The 12340-nt window shown below is 38.0% G+C and overlaps 1 protein-coding gene across 1 annotated transcript in view; it reads left to right on the forward strand.

Annotated features, from left to right (window-relative positions):
* Positions 1 to 12340, forward strand: part of LOC129764950 (tubulin beta chain-like) — a 33873-nt gene that overhangs the window by 548 nt on the left and 20985 nt on the right. The window lies entirely within an intron of this gene.

The following is a 12340-nucleotide window of genomic DNA, read 5'->3' on the forward strand; positions in this document are numbered from 1 at the left end:
ACCATGTAGCATGTAGCACTCTCGAAAGTGATTGCATAAGCGACCGCCGTCCGTGCGCTCGCTACGGTTGGACGATATTTTATCTACTTTTTCTACACCTTGTTTGGTATTGAATCACTGAGTCCACGAATCACGTCATCGACGTGGCTGCACAAAAAATAACTAGCAAAACCTGATCCTACACCGTAAATTGAGCTCAACTATATGTAGTCTGTTTGTGGCTTAATATGGGAAACGCCAGTTTTTATGCTTCCATCATACTTTACACTCGGCAGAGAAGAAGAAGGGCTAAATCGAAACAAAAGCATAATCAGTCATCGTCCGCCTCCCGTGTTGTGTTTCATGCTTCTATCTCTCATTAATCCCCTCCAACAATGAATCTCGTCGTTATTGCATCCAAACGCTTGCCCCAGACTTAACGGGACGAGCGAAAAACGGAAGGTGCTAACAATTGATCTCAATTAGCATAAGGGAGAGTTGCCGGTCTCATTGTTTCCACCGTCGAATCACGTGGCCCCATCTCTTGGGCTACCAACAAGTGTTCCCATGCATTCCCATTGTGGTGAAATGGGCGGATTGAAGCGAACGCAAATGCTCCCACATCCTGGTTGACACACAAAAAGAATATTTTTACAATCTCGGCTATTTATGTTTTTTTTTGTTCATCATATAGTGACGATGACATGAACCAAAAACAAATTACACCACGCATACGCCGATGCGATGATGGAGGAGATTTATGCATATGGGCGGCTGCGGGGGAACGGTTCTATGTTTAGAACAGATTTTCCAACATGCTTTTGGGCGCTGCCGATGCACGTGATGAATGCCCTGAGCGGGAAATGCCTGACCCTGCAGTATTGTGTATAGTCGGCCATACGCTCAATGGTTTTAAATAGAATCTGAGTTTTGAAACAATTCGTGATGCTGATGGCATGTTGGTTCTGAGACTGCAACTGCTTTCGTGTTGTTTGTTTGACTAACAGCCAAGTAGACAATTGGGAAACACTTAAGAAATTGTGTAAATCATATTGCTTAACAGTTTGAAATTGACTCAGTCGGGAAGTTTCAAACAGTCTTAAACGAAACAACAATTTCTCAAAACTGGAACATCAGAAACATATATTGAGTTTACGTAAATTGAATGCAGTCTGAATATTGGATTATAATAAACAGGCGACTTTTAACTATAATCGCATAAAATATTGATTTTTGTGTCCAAACTTGTTAATTTTCCTTTTACCGATATACGTAAACATGATAGTTTGTAGTCAGCTAGCAGACCCAACGAACTTCGTCTCGGACAAATTTGATCATGTTCCCTCCAGATATTTTAAAATTGTACATTGCGTTTCATAACTATAGAACCACTCCATTTTTCTGAGTTTCTAGAGATATGTAAAAAGTCGGTTGAATTGAAGTATAAAATGTAGAATACAATAACTATTTTTATTGATAAGACTGGCCATTTTAATATTTTTGTTGTGCTCGAAACATTCAAAAAACTAAAATTCCAGTATTTCATAACTATAGAACCAGATGGAAAAACTCTCACTCCTTTACAAAATTAACGTCAATTTCACACTAATTACAATAAGTTTCTTATTCGTAGGTCATCTCTTAGTTCTCAATCAGTTCAAATAACCTATTCGGGGTGGTTTCGACCAAGCTGCGCCATGTTGTAGTGTATATCTCGTTCTACGTGGAGAATACCATTCGTTGAGGCTCTTCAAATCACTCATGCTGCTTGTAAGCCGCATCTACTATTCGCACAATCACTCCTCATAAATTCTTGATAGGGTTTTGATCTGGTAAACAAGCTGACAAGTCCAGAATTTAAAGCCCCTATTCATTAAACCATGCCATAGCTTTCCGGATTTTTGATGCCAAACTATCCAATTATCACGGTGTTTTTTATGCAAAAACATAGGTAAATGATTCTGAAGTGCTTCAGTGGTTTGTGGAGAATTTTCTCAGAAACACGAACGAACAGTCAGAAGTGCAACGAAGTACTCTAGAATCATTGACTGCTATTTTTGCATAAAAAACAATGTGAAAATTGGGTAATTTGCCATCAATTCATAAAATCCCGAAGGCTATGGCATGGTTTAATGAATAGAGGTTTCAAATTCTGGACTTGCCAGCTTGTTTACCAGATCAAAACCCGTTGCGTCATTTGCTGTTCCTATCGGTCTACTTTTGTAGCGTCCCTATTGAAAAACCCGTTAACCCAGTTACTACGGCAGTTTCACAACACATGTTTTCGAAGTTATTGATTCGTTTCTGTGCGTTGCTCAGGAGTTTGATTTTCACGCTCGATCGCCAAACATGATTTTCTGAAAACTCATTAGAATCACTTAAATTGTTACTTCCAGAAAAACGAAAAAAAATAGAATCAATGTTTTACAAATTGCCGAAGCATTCAATTTCAGAGAAAAATTTCCCGACTCCGACTCTTCACAATTATTAGTACCAACTCCGACTCCGATTTCTGCTAAAAAAAATGAAATGATTCGAAACCAGTGTTTTCATTAGAACATCTAATTTACGATTTTCTCTGATTAGACATTAAAAAAAAACATCAAAAATTAGCCTTCCTTTTCGTAAAGAGAATATGTCACCCTTCTGAACTCGTGTGGACTGCGAGTAATCGGTTTCCTACCTCATTAACCTTAAATTTATGGAAAATGTTGATATATACTAGTACAAATATAGTTAAAAGTTTGACTCCTTTAAAAATAAACGAATTTAAATCAGATTCTATAGTATTCTATACTCGTAAAAACAGAATTGCTTCAGCCAAATCTTCCTTCTTTGAGGCTCGAAGATCTGATTTCACAATTTTTCAAAGCAGAGCACAGCCTTTCTACGCTAACTTGGGTTGGTAATAATCATTCTTAATAATTCGTACAACATCCACGATGAGCTTTTCCGCCCCGGGTGCGGAAGCTTCACTCGACGCCGCTGATTATTATACTAATGATAAGTCTTTCCGCCTGGATGCTTATTATCTTCCTCTGGAAGCTTTCACAGCCACAGTCTAGGACCGAATTTATTTCATCACACGTGCACAGTTGCTATACTTTTTTTAAAATCGGAAGTAGTGGCGTAGATGCTACTGCTTCTTCGATGTCTTCGGGTTCTTTTATTTCTAATCCACGTGGCCACATAAGCACTCAAATGAATTGGCTGTTTGCAAACTCGGTCCACAACTGCTCCCACCTTTCTTGTGCAGATCCTTCCTAAATTATATCCCAGTTAATAATTTCACTCCAATCTATGGGTACCTTTACTAATATCAATCGGATTTAACGCGAAAACTATCATCTCAGGATTTGTTCCACTTGATGTATTCATGTATCAACTGCTCCCTTAATCTAACCTTTTCTTTGCCAATGATCTGAATTTATATCGTAGCACTATTACGACTCCGGATCATATCGCGCTGCAAGAAGGCTTAAATACTGTGCTAATATGGTGTGGCGTTAACAGTGTGTTTGTCAACACAAAGAAGTGCAAGATTATCTTCCTCGCTCGCCGTTACAACCTTACTTATCATGAGCAGGGCTCTGCATAGTCATAGTCAACTGAAGATAGTCAGGTGACTAACTGACTGACTATATCCATAGTCAGTTAGTAATGACTTTTGGCTTCCCCACGCAGTTTCTCTGCCAAAACGACTGAACAGTCAGTCGGGCGTTTAGTCGCAGGGGTATGACTAAAACGTCAAATCCCTCATATTGCCAATGTACCCAATATTGCTGCGGTTTACTGACATTTTGGTTCTGACAATTACTGTTGTTTACAACACGGTCCGGTTATATAGTCAAATAGTGGCTAACTTTAAACTCCATGTTGAATCTGAACACCTCCATGTGAAACCGAAATATGAAAATCGCTTATGCAGTTAGAAATAAAGCAGCGCAATTTCCGCGATTTAAACGATTTCAATCCTCGCAAATGGTATGTTGGTAAACAAATGACGCCATATTGATTTTGACTTTGGGTAGCCTATATTCAATTGATGTCTAACCCCTGTTTAGTCGCTATCTCCCTCTACCGACTCGACTATATCATTTCATTCTTCCCAGTCAAATTGTCCTCATTGCATTTTGAAGTGACTTCCTCCAAAATGAACTCGTTCCTCTCTTTCTCTCTCCCATGTACATGTGCATCGATGTTTGAGTTGAACGTGGTTTGACATACGCTACATGTGAGAAAGATTTGTTTGTACCGTACACGAAAATTACTTACACGTATAGAATAACATGCAGTGTGTGTGCGCTATTTTGCACGCCTAATACTAACTAATACTAATGCGAGAACCTTTATAGCCTACTTGATAAATGTCTAATAGCGAATTCGTTTTTGTTCAGTTTCAACCCCAGTGCCGCACTAACTGCTGTCTAAACGTTTTTTTATTCACTCAGTTTCGCACTCAGTGTCGCACTAGTTCGCCCCGAAAACTGTTAGTTTCGCACTGAGATGTTTCACGGGTTGGCTCTCGGGTTCACCAATACAACTATACTGAACTGTCAAGTTCCGAGTATTGTTTTGGAAAATCTAAAAATAGAGACTATGAAAATGGAAAACCTGCTGCTCTTGCTTTTGTATTATTTGAATAGTAATCCAATTCGGATTCTGATTTTGAAGAGTATATTCGTGTAGACGGCATTAAGCTCCGTGTGCTTTCATTGGGAGGCGAAAATTATTATGGATATTCAGGAGGAATAAACATGCTCTCAAAATCAAAATTAGGAATGAAAATTTACTTTAACGTATCGAATATTTATTTTATGTGATGAAATAAGAGGGTTTTTTTCCGATATCGCAGAAACATTGAACGAAAACTGTGTCTAATGATGATTTTATATTATAATAGTAATTATTTGTGGAACAAACAGGAAATGCATCGACAAATGGTTAAGTGAGTGTCAGGACTACATGTGTTAGGTAATCAAACAATATGAAGTAAAAATTTTCATTCAAACTTTTATATTTTTACACTGCACTTGGCCCTTCTGATCTTATAGAGAATACTTTACCTCCCAAGCACTAATATCTCCACCAGACGTCGACACTGTACATTTGTCGTCGCAAATATAAACAAATCAGACTATACAACCCACACCAACAAACCACCGCATTCGTGAAACTGAAAACGTTTTTGACGTAGGACTACGTCTTTCATTTCTATACCGGGGTGTAAAATCAATGTTTCCAAAACGAAAGCGTTACGCCGGAGACCGAGATTTTGAGTGTTAATAGCTCCTAAACAACTGAACGAAATGGTATGATAAACACTTCATTCGAAAGATAAAATGTCTACGCGTTCTATACTTGTTACTTTCTGATCCAAAAACTTGTTTCAATAGTCTTAAATTTGCTTTCAAAATAGACTATTGAAATCACTAATCGGTATATAAGCGAGCGCCGCTCGGGAATCCACTCAGTTCTAATTGAACAGCGATTGGAGCATGTTGTCGCTGTTGTGGTGAAGCTCTTCATTTATCATGAAAGCGCGGATGAACGGTGTCACCAAGAGCCTGTTTGTGCACCTTAGGCCAGAAGGGAATCCATCAGGAGGAGAGTGATGCTACAAATGGTTCCCCGGGAAGATCTCGAAGCAGCCGCTACACACACACACATACACGCACGGAATTCTTTCCGTTTGGATCGAGAAAGATCCGGAAAATAATCTGCCAGTTCCTCTAGGAATTTAAAAATACATTCATGTGAAAGAGTTTATTTGAATGTTTTCTATCCATGTAACACTGTGACCAAATATGTTTCAATCAAGTGCTATTAACAGATGGTTATCGAGTTAGCATTAACCACTGGTGGGCTTCCAGTATCGAGGAAAATGTGGAAATATCTAATCGTTACTGAAAATAATCTGCCAGTTCCTCTGGGAATTTAAAATTACATTCATATGAAAGATTTTATTTTAATGTTTTCTATCCATGTAACACTGTGACCAAATACATTAGGTTTTGTGATTTTTCAATCAATCGCAATCAACAGGATAGCTTCTGAAGATTATTCTTCCCCATCAGTAGGATATTTCCGTATCCAATATTGGATGCATAAAACCTTGTGCCTCCAACGTAACGCTCTCGTTTTCGATGTTCTCCAAATATTCATTCATTCAGAATGAATTCAGATTCAACTTCATACAAATGATCTCTAAATCAACGATAGTCCTACGTCACCCTTGCGGTTATACCATAGATATAACCCACTTCCTGTTTTTTTATTACAGAGTCAGTGTGGCACTAACTCAGTTTTAAAAACGAATTCGCTATAAGTTCGTTGGTTTGAGTTCACGTTGGGTAGACAATAAACCGTCCATTGTTGGGGTAACTTCTTTTTTGCATCAGAAATCATGTTTTCGTTCCTCTTCATATGGACGTAAAAATAAGATTGTGTACGCGGGTATGAATTAGTGTCAGGGGAAAATGGAAGTGTGGATTGAAGTCAGTTTAATGAAGAGGCAGATTTGTATTCATTAGTCGAGTCAATTAAAATAACCACTGATTGGACTAGTTCACCAGTCTTCCTCGCTAGTCAATTCATTTTCTAGTCAAGTTACTTTTTGTTGGTGGCGACTGCCAAAGCAGTTCTAGTCGAAGCGAAGCTGCTGAGAGTAGAGTCGGTCCTCACTTTTCACCTTCGAAGATTTCGGACGTACTGGAACATGAGTACTGGAACTGGAAACCGATTCGCTTGACCGGGTAAGGTACATCTGCGTATTCAACGAACACGTAGGATTCACAGCGGTCGAAGCATTTTTTGCTCTTGTTTTGATTAGTCGGCACGCTTCAGATTGCACCGCGTTGAAGACGATCTACTGTTCTTTAGTGTGCAGAATTCTGGAATGTGATACTCCTGTCTGGTGTATTACACATCGCAGATACCTATAATTGAACGTATACCGAGGAAGTTCATCCTGGTTGCAACACATCAACATCCTTGGAATAATCCTGTCAACCTTCCTCCCTACTCCGACCGTTACCAATTGATCAGTTTGGAACCACAGTCTTCGTATTTGACATGTAACGAAACGAGGTAACATTAACTGCTGTCAACTTCTGGAACAAATTTCATTCTACTTCCTACAGAACCAACTATGGATTCAAAGATTCAAATGAAACACAAATTCCTACATAGCTCGAGCACTGATCGAACTGATGGAGCTAAATTTGGCACGCGAAGATTTTAAGGTACGAGAAATGCTCTATGATGGTTCTACATACCTCTTTCCCCTGAAAGGAAGGGATACCATACAAACAAAACACAAATTTCTACATAACTCGAGAGTTAATAGAGCAAATGGAACCAAAATTGGAATGTGAGAATTTTTGAGTACAGGAAATGTTTCTATGATGGTTTGTCACATACAAATGAAACACATATTTCAACCAAACATGATAATTGTAAATTTTTGAAAAATTTCGAGGGAAAATGGGAAAAATCGAAAAATTCGAAAAATCTGTTTCCCATATAACCTTCAATTACATGATGATAAGTGTTGTCACGCCTTCGGATGTTTGCGCTAACGAAATTGATCTTTGTTCCAAAAAGATCAATTTCGAAATGGATTTTTTCAGGTTATAAGAGGCACTCCTATATCTTCTATCTATATAAATAAAAATGGATCGCAGAATGTTGTGGAAAACCGCAAAACTTGAGAAATGAATTGTCCGATTTGAGCTGTCTGTTTTCTGTATCAAATATGTTTTCCATGTAACGGAGAAACATGTTATTTGCAAGAATTTTGAACGAAAATTGAGCCTGAAAAAAAAATTATATTATAATGACAAGATTTTTTTTTTATATCTGTATTATATTATAGTGACTTTCAACACTTTTTGCTGGTTCGTCACTTTTTACTTCCAATTTTGGAAGAATGTTGGGAGTGAGAATTGAACTCGTGATCTTCAGCGTGAGAGGTATGGAATGGATGTTACCACTACGCCAGATCGGCTCCTATAATGACAAGATGTGGTAGAAGTACTAGAAAATTTATTGTAAAAGACAAGTGTACAGGGTTAAAGGGCAATCAATAAATGAAGAGCTTTACGATCGGACTCACGGACGTTCGGTTAGTAAGAAGGCGTGAATGTTTGAAAGTATTTTTATGAAAAAATCAAATTTGGGGGAGATGAAGTTCGCCGTGTCAGCGAGTTGCATATATTGAGCGTTTCCAAAATATTTTCCAAAGTAAAAAATAAGGTACGCAAACCAAAAAAAAATTCTGAATGTATGCAACAAGAAAATCAAACTTATATATATTTTGACAGTTGATAAATTTGACAGTTCCACCGATAGCTTTCATTCGGTCGATATACTATCGATTTTGCTCAGTATCTATAATAGTAAAATAGAACTAACGAGCAAATTTTTTATCAGTTCGATATAAAAGAGCGCAATGTTGATAAAAAATTGCTGAGATAACGTTGATTGATCCACCAGTATGTGTAAGATGTGTCAAAAATCGTCAAAATCGAAACTGAGTGCCTGAAGTTCATCAAATCCGATCAAGAAATTTGAGGTTCAAGAAGTACGTACACTTAAGAGGCGCAATAAATTCAGAGAAAAATGTAAAATAAAATGGTCATTTGACAATTCTTCCATTCACATATGTTGAAAGTCCACGGTAAATTTAATGACAAAGGTATTATGCCATACGTAAAATGATAATGAATGAAGAACGTAATCTATCACGGACTGCTAGTGAATGATAATTCCATATTTATATTTTCCCACTCGCACACTTGCAAGTAGAACTTTCAGCAATTTTCTAAAATATCATAAAATATTTCCTAAATTTCAGCATAACTCGAGAATTAATGAAGCAAACAAACCCAAATTTGGCGTGTGGACGTTTTAGGGTGCAATAAATGTTTTTATGTTGGATAGACACTCCTCCCCCTTTTTAAGGAGGGGCGGACATGCAAATAAAAACAGATTTCAGCATAACTCGGAAATTAATGAAGCAAATGAACCCAAAATTGGCATGTCTAAGGGGGGAGGGCTGCCATACAAATGAAACACAAATTTCTCCATAACTCGAGAACTAATCAAGTGAATGGAGCTAAATTTGGAATGTGAGGGTTTTTAGATACGAGAAATGTTTCTATGATGGTATGATACCCCTCCCTCCTTTGGAATGGAGAGCGGGTTTCATAAAAATATTACACATATTTCAACCAAACATGGCAATTGAAAATTTTCGGAAAACTCTGAAGGGAAATGAAAAAATTCGAAATATTCAATTCCCATATGTTCTATAATTACATAGTGACAAGCGTTGTTAGTCCATTTGATGTTTGCGCCAACGAAATTGATATTTGTTCGAAAGTGGTCAGCTAGTATATTATATAAATGCTGTACTAGTATGGAAGGGTAACAAATTTTTTTGTTATTTTTAAACTCATTTAATGTTATAAATCAGGATGGCAAAATATGTGCTAAAAATCAATTTTGAGTGTAGCTGAGTAGCTGAGTGCAGTGACCAATTTTTCATCGTTAATAATCATTCCTCGGACGATGTTATTCTCATGCTTACAAGCAGGTTCTTTAATAAGGATCTTAAGAGAACCGTTGTGCTCCCGTGACCGAGTGGTTAGCGTCAAACCTAACATGCCGGGGGTTCGGGTTCGATTCCCGTTCTGGTCGGGGAAATTTTTCTTCAAAGAAATTTCCTCTGACTTGCACTGTGGTCACGCGTATTCTAGAGCTTGCCACTCAGAATGCATTCATGGCGTGTTATTTGGCATAGAAATCTCAACTAAGTACTAATGAAAATGACGCAAGTAATACTACGTTGAGACGGCGGAGTTCCTCTAGGAACGTTAGTGCCATATAAGAAAAAGTAGAAGAGAACCGTAATCAGTGCTCCCGTGGCCAAATGGTTAGCGTAATACATTATCATTCGGGTTCGATTATCGTTTATTGCACTGTGGTCACGCATATTCTAGAGATTGTCACTTAGAATACATTCAAGGCGTGTTTTTTTGGCATAAGAAATCTCAACTTTAGTACTAATAAAAATATATCGCACATTAAGAAGGTAAAAGTTGCTCTAGGAACGTTAGTGCCATTCAAGATGAAGAGAGCCAGAGATTTCAAAAAATCCTGTCACGGATTATGTTTTTAGTCCTTCAGCCACCATGTCTTTAGTCCACACGAGCATGCTTGCGTCCATAATTCGAAAATACTCACGTCGCAAGTGAAGAGAACAAATGGGAAGAGCGCGATATCGTGCTGAAAATAGAGGCAATTAAAAGCAAATATATAAATAACAATCGACTGCCGAATAACCTGTTTTTAAATTATTTATCTATTTTAGTTATAGCTTTGTAACCCACGTTTGCACATTTCTTCTTTAAAAATCGTGTAATTTAATTCAAGAAGAAACAAGTTTATGTTATTTATATTAATCAATGTCCAGAGATGTTTTGAGAGTCATCTTCCGTGTGCGAATAACTGTAGTGTTGAAAACTTCAGCGCGTAGGACAAATTGATGGAATTTATTCAATTTGATGAATATTTTATTTTTAGAGATGAACCAGCCTTTGGCTGAAAATCTCTTTAATAAAGAAAGAAAAAAAAAAAAAAAAAAGAATATTTTATGATACTCTACGATGTATTCCTATGATCAAAGGCGTCACGGGTTCAAATTATATCACCAAACTGACATCATCGCTCTATTTTGATTCACTTCGGTACAATCGTACAATCAACTCAATCCGGCTCGTGCCATCCTGCAGCCACTCACGCTGCATAATCTGATTGAGTGGCTGCTGCCAGCATCAGTAAACACTCCACGCCAATCAGCAATTACCCTAAACACTATAATTCTGTTTAACATCCAGAGATAAATCCATTGTCTTTCACACATACCCTCCCTTTGGCTCTTCCCATGGAAGCACAGAAACACATCAAGACAACATAACTATATTCATTTCCAATTTCAATCAACGAAAGTTGGCGCGCAAGCTGGTGCGCAAATATCCCATTCCATCCCATCCTATCCCAGAGCAGCGCGGTCCCTTCTTTCTTCGCTTTTGATCTCTATCTTGCGATTTAGTGAGGGGGAGTTGATTTGGACAGCGTGCGAGAATGGTTTACACCGGCTGCGACGAAGATATTGACAATGTTGTTATCACATATGTATACACAAAACGACGTGGCAGGGTGCACATCCTTGTGCCAAGGAAGCCGGGGTAGGGGTGGGAAGTACAGAGAAAATCACCAGAAATTGACGCGTTATCGCCACATTGTCCAACCTCAGTCTCTCGGGGGATCCGGGTTTCAGCACAGCTGCTGCCTTGTCTGCCAGTCTACGTGGATCTCTTGCTCTTTAGCGTAGAGCGGTGCATGAATTATGATGTGGTTAATGAAAAATATCACATGTTCATTCTTGATGAATGAATTTTTTGTCCACTACTGACTACTACTAATTTTTCCCATCTCTCAAGCCACTTTGAAATTCTATTTCCAAAGGTGGCTTGGCTTTGGAGTAACCTTCAATTTCTTAGAAAAAAGTAAGCCGGTAAGTTGCCAAACTATGTCCAAATTTTTCGGTCGGGTGTGTCAAAACATCTCAGATAATGAATGTTTGGATAACTTTTGCGACATGAGTCCGAGCATTGTTATGAAGAGGCATTACTTCATCTTGTGTTGGATAGTAATAATTTTGGCAATGATTTATCGGACTTAAAGTAGCATTTTTATTCCAGCTTCTATCCAAAATGCAATTCAATATTAGCATATTGAATATCAACATAGCCACATTTTGATTCCAATTAAAACAGGAATCTCTAACCCTCTCTGATTGTTCTCGGGTTTGAATCCTATTGTCACTAATTGACGTATTTTTTCCATAGAGAAGTGACTTAAAATCAAAAATACCTATCATTCGTAAATCTACTAACCGAACTTGAGGCGAGTTTTTCTGCAAAACATCTCAAAATTCATCCCACGCCTTCCCCAGCGGCAGCAGCAGCAATATTGTGCACGCGAGACTGAGTTCTCGAGAAAATGAAATAAAAGATAACTCGTCGTTGATGCTTCCTGATATTCACTATCTCCGCTTTTTTTATGGCTGATTCACCTCCGAACTACCGTGGGGGAGTCAAAATAAGCAATAACCCAATTTATTTCATTTCACCCAAAGCTTTCTAGGCGCATTCAACTTCTGTATGCGAAAAAAGCGAACTCGCTGCTCGGAACTCGGAGAGTTATTTGAGTAGTTTATGATCATTAGTTTTGGTTCATTTGGCATTTGTTTGATGAGTCCAACAGCTAAAGCCAATTACCATCGTCACTCCGA

Source organism: Toxorhynchites rutilus, chromosome 1 (genome assembly GCF_029784135.1).
Source record: "Toxorhynchites rutilus septentrionalis strain SRP chromosome 1, ASM2978413v1, whole genome shotgun sequence".
In the NCBI taxonomy this organism is placed as follows: Eukaryota; Metazoa; Arthropoda; class Insecta; order Diptera; family Culicidae; genus Toxorhynchites; species Toxorhynchites rutilus.